This window comes from Hipposideros armiger, unplaced genomic scaffold, assembly GCF_001890085.2.
Source record: "Hipposideros armiger isolate ML-2016 unplaced genomic scaffold, ASM189008v1 scaffold_105, whole genome shotgun sequence".
NCBI classification, from domain to species: Eukaryota; Metazoa; Chordata; class Mammalia; order Chiroptera; family Hipposideridae; genus Hipposideros; species Hipposideros armiger.
In genome coordinates, this window is record NW_017731455.1 from 3,365,244 (window position 1) to 3,374,751 (window position 9,508).

Genomic DNA, 9,508 nt, shown 5'->3' on the forward strand with positions numbered 1-9,508 from the left:
ACTGTGGGTTGTGATCTGGCGGGGATCACAGAGACCTCTTTGGGAAGCCAGTGAAGGCTACAAATTCTGCGCGTGCGCACACACACACACACACACACACACACACACACACACACACGAGTTTTCCAGCTATTTGGGATGGCACTAGGATAAGAACCCCCGTGCTTTGGCCCTAGAGGAGAACCCTGCCGGCTGCCAATGATCCACGCATCAGGTTTACTTGGGTGGATTAGATTTGGAGAGAAGCTTTGTGGGCAGTACTTTTATTCCCTTTACCCCATGACCACGACCGTAGCAGGTGTAAAGGTGAGCAGGGGCCCGAGGGAGGCTGCAACGGGCAGGGCAGGAAAGCAGCCTCAGAGAGCCTCGCGTGGGGGACTCAAGACATTTGGGAGCGGATCAGTTGTGGAGATGCCGGCTCCAGCTGCGTGCTGTGTGGTCCAAGGGGTTAGCTGGGTCTCTGTGGGCACGTGAGTGGGGCCTTGCCCCAAAACAGAGCCTCCTGGAGGTCCTTACTGGTTGTGGTTGGAGGCACACGTGTGGGCTGTGGAGCCAGGGTTTGAATCTCAGCTGTGCTGCCTTCTGGCTGTGGACTGCTGGGCAACTAACAATCCTCTGAGCCTCAGTTTCTTCTACTGCAAACCAAGTGATAATCTCTTACCGATATGGGGAGGGTTGGGATTGATTAAACGAGGCAATGCATGTGCCTTTCACCAAATGTTAGCTCTTTTCCATTAAAATTCCCAGAATGAACATGAGCTGTCTATAATGATCAGAAAATGTGTCCCTTTGTTGGGGGAGAGGTAGAGAACAAGCAGGGGATGAGAACTAAAATAACAGCAGTCATCTCTTTGTCTCATTAAATACCTTTGCATTTTATTTCCCATTTTACTCCATGCGGCTTTTCCTGCAGGAAGCAGATTAGATTCTGGGTTTTCTGATTAGTATGCTTTGAAAACAATAGCTTCTCCTCCCTTTTTCAGCAAACAGTACTCAGAAGCCTACCTTAGTCCCATATGAAGTGACTCAACCTCTGAAAGAGTTTTATTTTCCAATGCTTACTTGCATATGTGTAATGTGGCTGCAATGACAAATTGTTACCAAGCCCCCCCATACCATTTGATTGCTTGTTGGATGTCTGGGGCCGAAACTTAGCAAAAATATCACAGGTCTAGAGGAAAGCAGTGGAAATTATCAGAGGCCCACAGGGGGTCCAGAGAAAGTGCCAGTCAGAAAGAATTAGATCGTGAAGTTTGCAGGCAAAGGAGAGTTGATGCAGTCTGTTTGAAGTTCACAAAAAGATAATGGTCCCCCCAAATCCTTTTCTTTTTTTTTTGGCAAGCCCCAGTGAATTTTTAGGGTTAGCGATGAAATTATAAGTCAATAATGGATAAAAGAAAAAATATGAGAGATAGCCTTCAGGCAATGAGCTTAGTCAATTCCAAGGAGAGGGTTCAGGGCTTTGGAATGTTTCTTACCCCAGATGTGTGCCAGACAGGTGGTCGGGAAGGCGGCTTCATCTCACAGGCCAGCGCACAGACATCCAGGGGAAAGTGGCCAAGTCCCTCAGATGCTTTGGAGAGTTCAGGGCGTCATGGGGGCTAAAGAGCCTCATAGCCAGATGGGCTGGGTGGCCTCTCCTGCCCCACGTAGCTAAAAATAATAACCAACTGCTACCAGTTAATGAGAAATCCTGTGCGCCTGGCTCTGTGCTTTCAATAAATTGGTCCATCTCCAGAAGGACTCTAAGAATTAGGTACTGTTAATCCTCCCAATTTACAGATAAGGAGCTGGGTAACGACCTCAAGTTACACAGCTGAGAAGTGGCAGAGCTGAGTTCTAGACTATTGCTGCTGTGCATCTGTCTAGACAAGATCTTTTGCGTGAACCCTGGCTAAAGATGAGATTTCTTCAGTCCATAGAGCGTCAGGGTCATAGTCCTTCCTCTAGGGACAGGAAGCTCTTAGACCAGTGGACTGTTTGCTGGGTGGAGTGCCATGAACTCCATGTACCTCTGAAAACTTAAAGAAAAACCGTCACGGGGTCTGTGATAACCACCCATTGGAAAGACGCCTGAATACCCTCCCATGAACTCAGATGGTGCATCAAACCTTAGGATGACATCTCGGTGTGTACATCTTTAACTTAGATTTTTAAATTCAGATATCCACCATCCAAAGAGGTACTGGTCAAATCTTGCAGGAATTCATTCATAGTGCCTTCCTGGTCTGATCTAGATTTGGTTTTCCTTGCCAACTGCATGAAGGACCTGCCCTGTATCCAGGGCTTAGAGACCTTTCTTTCTGTGGTTCTTAGGGTGATTTGGGATGCCACTGAGCTGGGCCATGATGGAATTTGACTTCTTCCAAGGTCAAAAGCCAGAGGACAAGGCTTAGTAGGCCTGCCCTGCTGATGTCGGCCCATCCTCAGAAGGAAGAGAGACGATGGCTCCTCTTCTCCCCAGCAAGAGGCCTTACAATTAAAATGCATGTTTGCTCCCATTTCTGGGCTTTTTAAACCCTAGAGTTTAAACCCAAGAGCTCTAGAACGCTAGACTCCCCCTCAGTATAGAGCTGCAAAAATGTTTGCATAGACCAGAGGTCAAAGATTGGCAGCTTGGTGTACATTCTGCGCACAGCAAGAGTTTTGTTTGGCAAGAGAGGGGGTCAGTCCAAAGAGTATTTTGATTTCCTTTCAATTGCTTGGAGACTTTTAAGAATCAGAATGTTTCACATAAGAATACAAGCCTCCAGCTTTTCTTGCAAACCAGATATTCTACTAACTGGGATTTCACATTCTTGCCTGGCAGGAGGGGGAGGGGGACCTGCTGCTTCCCCTGGAAGAAACTTAAGCCTCCCTGATCCCACAGGCCCCACCATTCTCTTCTGTTGACACCCTTTCTGCTTGACGGATGTATGTTATATGCCTGGTTCTACCTTGGAGAGAGAGAGACAGAGAGAGAAAGAAACAGAGAGACAATGAGAAAAAGCAACCTTGTCTGGTGGTTCAGAAACACCATGGGTGTTGAAGCACTGGGGCCAGTTTTAGATGGTCAAGTAACGGGGCTCAACTTTTGATTAATTTAAACATGCAGATCTTCTCGGTGCCCAGGACCAAACAAGGCCTCTGTCGGGAAGATAGGAGCCACGCTTTTCAAAACCGCAGTTCTCCAGAACGGCAGTCTCTTGCAGGCTGAGTCTCTTGCACTCCCTTTTGCTGTAATCCACAGAGTCTTATGGAAAAGGGAGGGACTGAATTTCATGGCACCTTCTTATAGACTCAAAACAAAGAAAAAAAACCAAAAACTGGTCCTAAGCACCAATCCAGCTGGTTAGCTTTGGCATTGTACACTGGTATTTAGGGAAATCGGGTCACAAGAAATCACATGTGTATCTAAGCACAGATATAGTTATATTTTAAATTCATTAGGGTTCCCTAAATGCAAAAGTAATTCTGCTGTCACAGAGAAATGGCATGGCAGAATATTCGGCAGCCCGGATTTTAAATAAAACATGCTTTTTCTTCATAATTAATGTAACAAGGTTTCCTGGCTTAGGACTTGACAAAGATTCCAGGGGAAAATAAGGGGTTGGGGGAGGGGAATTGGTGTGACGTGCCTGTGACCTGACAAACAAGTTCCAGGAAGAGTTCGTGCTGAGCCAGCTCTCCTCAACGGCTCCACGATTTGCAAAATGAAAATTAAAAAATTCACAGTCACTGACGACAGTGGCTAATAGTCATAATCATAATCGTTAACAGCAACCACGTGTCAGATATTGTACAGTTTATGTTTATTATGTCGTGAAAACTTCCTAACAGCCCGTTGAGGTGGGGACCACTGTCACCCTTATTGTACAAAGTAGAAACTGTAGAAACTAAGCTCTGGAGAAGTTAAATAATCTGCCCAAAATGGCAACCCTGGGAAAGCACAGAGTAGGAATCAAACCCAGGTCTGCCTGGTGCTGCGTTCCATGCTCATGGCCACTGCAGTAGGGGTCGCCATGCCAGGCGCTACCCCAAGCCAAAGGAGACTGCACAATGTGGTAGGTATCAAAGGTGCCAGAAGGGGCAGTGGCCTCAGACTCCAGCTTCAGGCAAGAGATGAAGTTGCTCCTACCTGGAGGCTCCTCATCAGCTCCTGAAGCTTTTCTTTTTAACACCAGAAAGATCAAGTGTGTCAGATAGGTGACTACTAGATCAGTGCTTTCAAAACTTTAATCATGAATGAATCCATCTGCAGAAATTTTCCCAAAGCCCAAACTAGTTTCTTAATACTTTTGCTAAGCAGACGCACCTATTCTCTACCGAAAGAGGTTTATTTTTCAAGGAAACTGTCACTACTGTAAATGAATACATTTTTTTTAAAAAAACTGGGGTCTCTGAATTCCAACTGGCTACAGTTGACACACTAAAGCTCCGAGCCCGAAGCCTGCTTTCTCCTTGTTAGAAGGGTAGATTAGAGAGGTGGAGGAGAGAGACCAAAACCACCCGAGTCTTTTTCCATGATAAGATTGGAAGGGTTGACAGTAAAATTGAGACGGGAATGACGTTTTCACACTGCATTTTTGATGTTATGTCATGCCCTGGCCCAGCGCGACCTGAATCAGGCTGGGTGCCGCCAGGGGTTCGCATTCCACACCGTGTGAAGCACAGACGTGAAGGCAGCTTCAGGGGTGGAGTTGGTTCCCATCAGTGAGCAGCTACTTTTCTGAGGCCCTGGGCTGCCTGCTGAGGCCGATCGGCCAAGAGGGTCAATATGGAGGCGTGCGCCCACGTGGTAGGCCTCCAGTGCATGATCACATCCAGAAATGAGTGTTTGTTTTCATACAACCTCCTTGTCCTGGATGGTCTCACTTCCTAAACTTCAACAACGCTGCCCGCCCCACCCCACAGTCTATTTGACCCAAGTCCTTAGGCTGACCCATTTATGCTGATATTTCTTACCAACTACTTAACCAAAGAGCAATTCTTTGTAAATGCTATACCCCCACTGGGCAGCCCAATCCCCTAGAAGAAAACATCAGGTTGGATAAAGGAACTCTTACTTCTACGATCGGGGAAACGGAGGCACAGAGAGATTCAACAACTTGCACAGGAGCAAAGACAGGTCCAGGAGTCTCCTTGGCCAGAAGCTTCATGTCTAAGAGGTAGAATCAGGGCGGTCGAGAGCAGAGGCGCCTGGGTGCTGGCTGGAAATGCATGTTCTGGGCCGATTCCACAACCATGGAAACGTCGCCCTTGCAGGTGGAGCTCAGGGGTCTGAATTTTCATCAAGCGCTCGAGATAAAAGTAGAAATTCCCCGGGTCTCCTGGCGGCACTCTTCTTCCTGCTCCCTGCCCCATCGCTACCTCCGCATGAAGCTGCAGCCCAGCCCTCAGGTCACTGGAAGGGGTCTGAGTGGGCTCTCGAGCTCTGAGCTTGACAGCAGGAAAGCTACATAGAGACCCTCTGAGTCAGGCACTGGCCTCAGGCTGGCCTTACAATGAGGAGACCTGGCCTCGAGCCCCTGCCCTACCCCAATCCACTCAGGTCCTTACAGGCGCACCTCCCCGCGCTGGGCCTCAGCTGTATCCTCTGTATATGAAGGCTGTAGGCCAGCTCCTCTCCGTGATGCCTTCTGGCTCATCACTGAGGTTCCAGGCTTCACCCAGGCTCCCAAGAAGGAGACCACGCCTAGGGACCACTACCAGGTACCTTCTCCTTTGGCCTCCAGATTTCCCCATCAGAGCCTTCCCTCCTTGCCCAGAACTTCATATTAGAGCAAAGCCACTGTGAACCCAGCAATCCTAAGACAGCATTGCACAGCTTGTTAGCGAAAGAAAGAAGGCCGAGATTCCTTGTGACTAAAAAGGACGGAGTGGCATCACTTCACATTTATTAGGATGGCTAGAATTTGAAAAAATGGAGAAGAGCCAGTGTTAGCAAGGATGTGGAGAAATTGGCACCCTTACGCATTGCTGGTAGGAATGTAAAGTAGTGCAGTCACTGTGGAAAAGAGTATGGTGGCTCCTCAAAAAGTTAAACATAGAATGATCATATGACCCAGCAATTCCAGTCCTAGGTATATACCCAAAAGAATGGAAATCAGAGGTTTTTGCACACCAGTGTTCACAGCAGCATTATTCACAATAGCTAGAAGATATAAATAATCCAAGTGTCCGACAACAAATGAATGGATAAACAGAATGGAATGTACAATGGAATACCATTTAGCCATAAAAAGACATGAAATTTGCTACGACATGAATGGACCTTGAAAACATTATGCATAGTGAAATAAAGCCAGTCACAGAAGGACAAATATTATATGATTCTATTTCGACGAGACACCTGCAATAGACAATTCACAGAGACGGAAAGTAGAATAGAGGTTACTGGCAGCTTGGAGGCGGGAAGCGGGCGAGTTATTATTTAATGGGTATAGAGTTTATGTTGGGGATGATGAAAAAGTTTTGGGTATAGATAGTAGCAATAGTTATACAGCATTGTGAGTGTAATTAATGCCACTGAAAAGTATACTTATACATAATTAAAATGAAGAATATGATGTTATGTATATTTTACCACAATTAAAAAACAAAAAAGGACTAAGTGGCCTTGCAAAACCGTTCATTTCATGACATAGCTATGTTTGCAGCGTGGGCCAGTGTGGGAGGATGGTTTGAGGCAATAGTTGGGCTCATGACTGGAACATTGGCAACACCTGTCTTCTGCCACCTCCACCCCTCGCCTTGACCTTGAGCTCTTTGTTCAGCAGTGGAGACTGGCCTTGCTCTTGTCCTGTGCGCTGTTGTCCTTGGCCTGCTTCCGGCCCAGCAGCTGCAGCCTCACTCAGCCATGGTGCAGAGTTCGCTCTTACCCAGATGCTCTTAAGAGTAATACAGTCCTTTCCTGGTGGTCACAGACATCTGTTCTACCATCAGTTCATCGGAGAAAGGAAGAACATCTGAAGAGCAAGGGAGGGCTGAGTCGAGAGTCCCAATCTTTTACCTACCAGGTGTAAGATTTTCTTTGCTTTTGTTTCATTCTAAGCCAAGCTTCTGGGTCCAAAAGGCAGGACTGTCTCCACCTCTCCCCGCCGTTGCTTCCCAATCCTCTGAGAACATTTTCTGTCAGCTAATTCCTGGAAATCGTCAACTCAGAGTTTTAGCCTCTGCCCTTTCGTTTTGTTTTCCAAAAGACATGGAATTCTGAAAGGCAGAGGAAGAACCTGAGTTGAAATAATCACCACATTAGAGATAGGACCAAATAGACTAGCCCTCAATGCCCTTCACACCTAAGGAGATCACACTGTAAATCAGTAAGTATCAGAGACACTTCCTTCTCTCTCTGCCCCTCCCTGCCTTCCCCACTAACCAACCTTAGCCTACAAGACACCAGACCTTGACACATGCTCTCCGACCACTGGGGGGAGTTTAACATTGTCGAGGGGCTGCTCCTAACCGGGGAAGGCTATAGTCCTGAGTCATGGACCCACTGAAAAAGCCCAAGTGTGGAGCAGATGGTCCATCAGTTGGATCTAGAGGGGCCTCTTTGAATCTGTTGTAAAGCATTGACCTTTCCACGTGCAAGAAGCAGATGTCTCCAGCTCTCTAACAGGATCTGGGGCAGTCGTGACCGTCTGCTATTTTAGCCCTGTTGAGACTAGGAATGGATGTGGTGGGAGAAGCAGGCAGGGGCTTACCTGCCTTTTGATCTGAGTGGGGATGTTTACTGTGTTTGCCTCAGTGGACTGGCTGAGGCTCCCCAGTTGTCACTGGGGCCTAATGGCCCTCTCTCTGTGTCCTGCCAGGACTGGGCTAGCCTAGACAGGACTTTCACAAAGCTTTCCAAGAACAAGGGCCCAGTCTTATTCTAGCTCAGTCTTGCTCAATCTAGCTCAGTCTTGCCTCCCTTGGGGTTGGCAAACTCTTCTGTTTCCTTCTCCTCCATCCTTTTGTTACAATGCATGCACGTCATGGTTCCCTTGTCCCTCGTAGCAATGAAAATTGGGAGTGAGGGCTCTGGTGTAAAACTGGCTCCATTTGATCTCAGCTCCAGTACTTACTCGCTGAGTTACTTTGGGCAACTTCATCTCTGCAAATCTGTTTTCTCACCTCTAAAATGGACATAATTATAGTGCCTATAATATAATATGAGACAAAATGCATGTAAAGCATTTAGCATAGTCCCTGGCACACTGTCAGCTCTTAATAAATGTGAACTGAGATCACAGTTCTCTCTTCTTCCTCCTTCCTTTGTATTGATCTTCCTTTTTTTGGATTTGCGAGTCCCAGGAGTAGGACTTCTTCTATCCTTTCCTGTCCCTGGAAAAACTGAATGAAATAATGGGATAAAAGGACGCAAATATTGTGTCTATCCATCCCCTACCTCCGCCATCACCCAGGTTAGTTTCAGGGTCCAGATGTATGGCATCAATAACCAGCTATTGGCCTAGCCTTTTGCATACGTTCCCCCAAATATCCAGCTTGGTGTATGGGCTGCCAATTTCCACATATCACCACATCCTCTCTCTGCGGTGGAGCCAGTGATTCACAAAATGAGTGGGCCTGCTTCAGATCCCTGAGACCCCCTGACATGCAGCCCAGGCTGCACAGCTGGGCGGCAGCTGCTTAAGACTCCCTGAGAGCCTATGGGATCGCAAGTCCTCCACCCCACACCCCTGCCGCAAGCCCCAGCCCAAGAAGGGCCTGGCTTTCTTTTTGTTTGGTTTCCCTCTCAGCTCGTTTCCAGTTACAGCTCCTGGGAAGGGCACGTCTGCCACCTGCTGGCTGTGGGCAGCACAGCACTTGGCTGACTCAGGCTGTAGTTTAGAATTAAGACATGAGGCTCTGGCCCAGGCACAGGTCATAGAGGGCCTTTTCCAAACTGGGCCCTGAGGAACGGTGCTCCCTGAAGTCCTTCCTCTGTCTTGCTCATATCTCAGGGCTGAAATTGGCTAGGCATGGCCCACGCCACTCAGTTCAAACATAGAATTCAGGGGATATCTCTATTTCCTCAGGGCTGGGCAGAGACAAGTAGAGAGGGGCAGGCCCTGCCCTCCAGACAAGCTAAATGGATGGATGATGAGGCAGGACAAAGGACCAAGCAGAGCTGACTGGATGTGATGAGGGTAAGACTGAAAGAGCAGCAGCATACATCTGTCCTCGGGGTCCTGTCATGCCCCCTTTTTTGGTAATGCCCTGGCACTGAAGCCCACAGGTGTCAACTTCAGATGTTGCCCATTCAAGCACCCCAGGCCCAGGAACACCCTTGAGACCTGGACCTACCTTTCCTCTGCCAGGCCGCCCCATTATCGCCCCCACCCCCAAACGAAACGCCCACCCCGTGTCTCATTTCCTCCAGCAACAGGGCTGGGGACCATGACGCAATCAAACAGGCACAGTCCAGACAGCAAATGGCCTCTCTTCCTTTTCGTGCCTTTCTTTCCCCTCCTTAACTTTTTATCTCATAACATATATATATATATATATATATATATATATATATATATATATATATATATAT

General features: G+C 47.7%; 1 protein-coding gene and 1 long non-coding RNA gene across 3 annotated transcripts in view; one reads left to right on the forward strand and one right to left on the reverse strand.

The window, feature by feature from the left end:
- The window catches only part of LOC109384906 (uncharacterized), a 4,648-nt gene extending 2,548 nt beyond the window's left edge, over positions 1-2,100 (reverse strand). Inside the window, exon 1 of the long non-coding RNA XR_002124519.1 lies at positions 1,479-2,100. This is a non-coding gene — a long non-coding RNA (uncharacterized LOC109384906). The remainder of the gene's footprint in view (positions 1-1,478) is intronic.
- Positions 1-9,508, forward strand: part of HABP2 (hyaluronan binding protein 2) — a 32,186-nt gene that overhangs the window by 479 nt on the left and 22,199 nt on the right. The gene's annotated exons all lie outside the window — the stretch shown is intronic.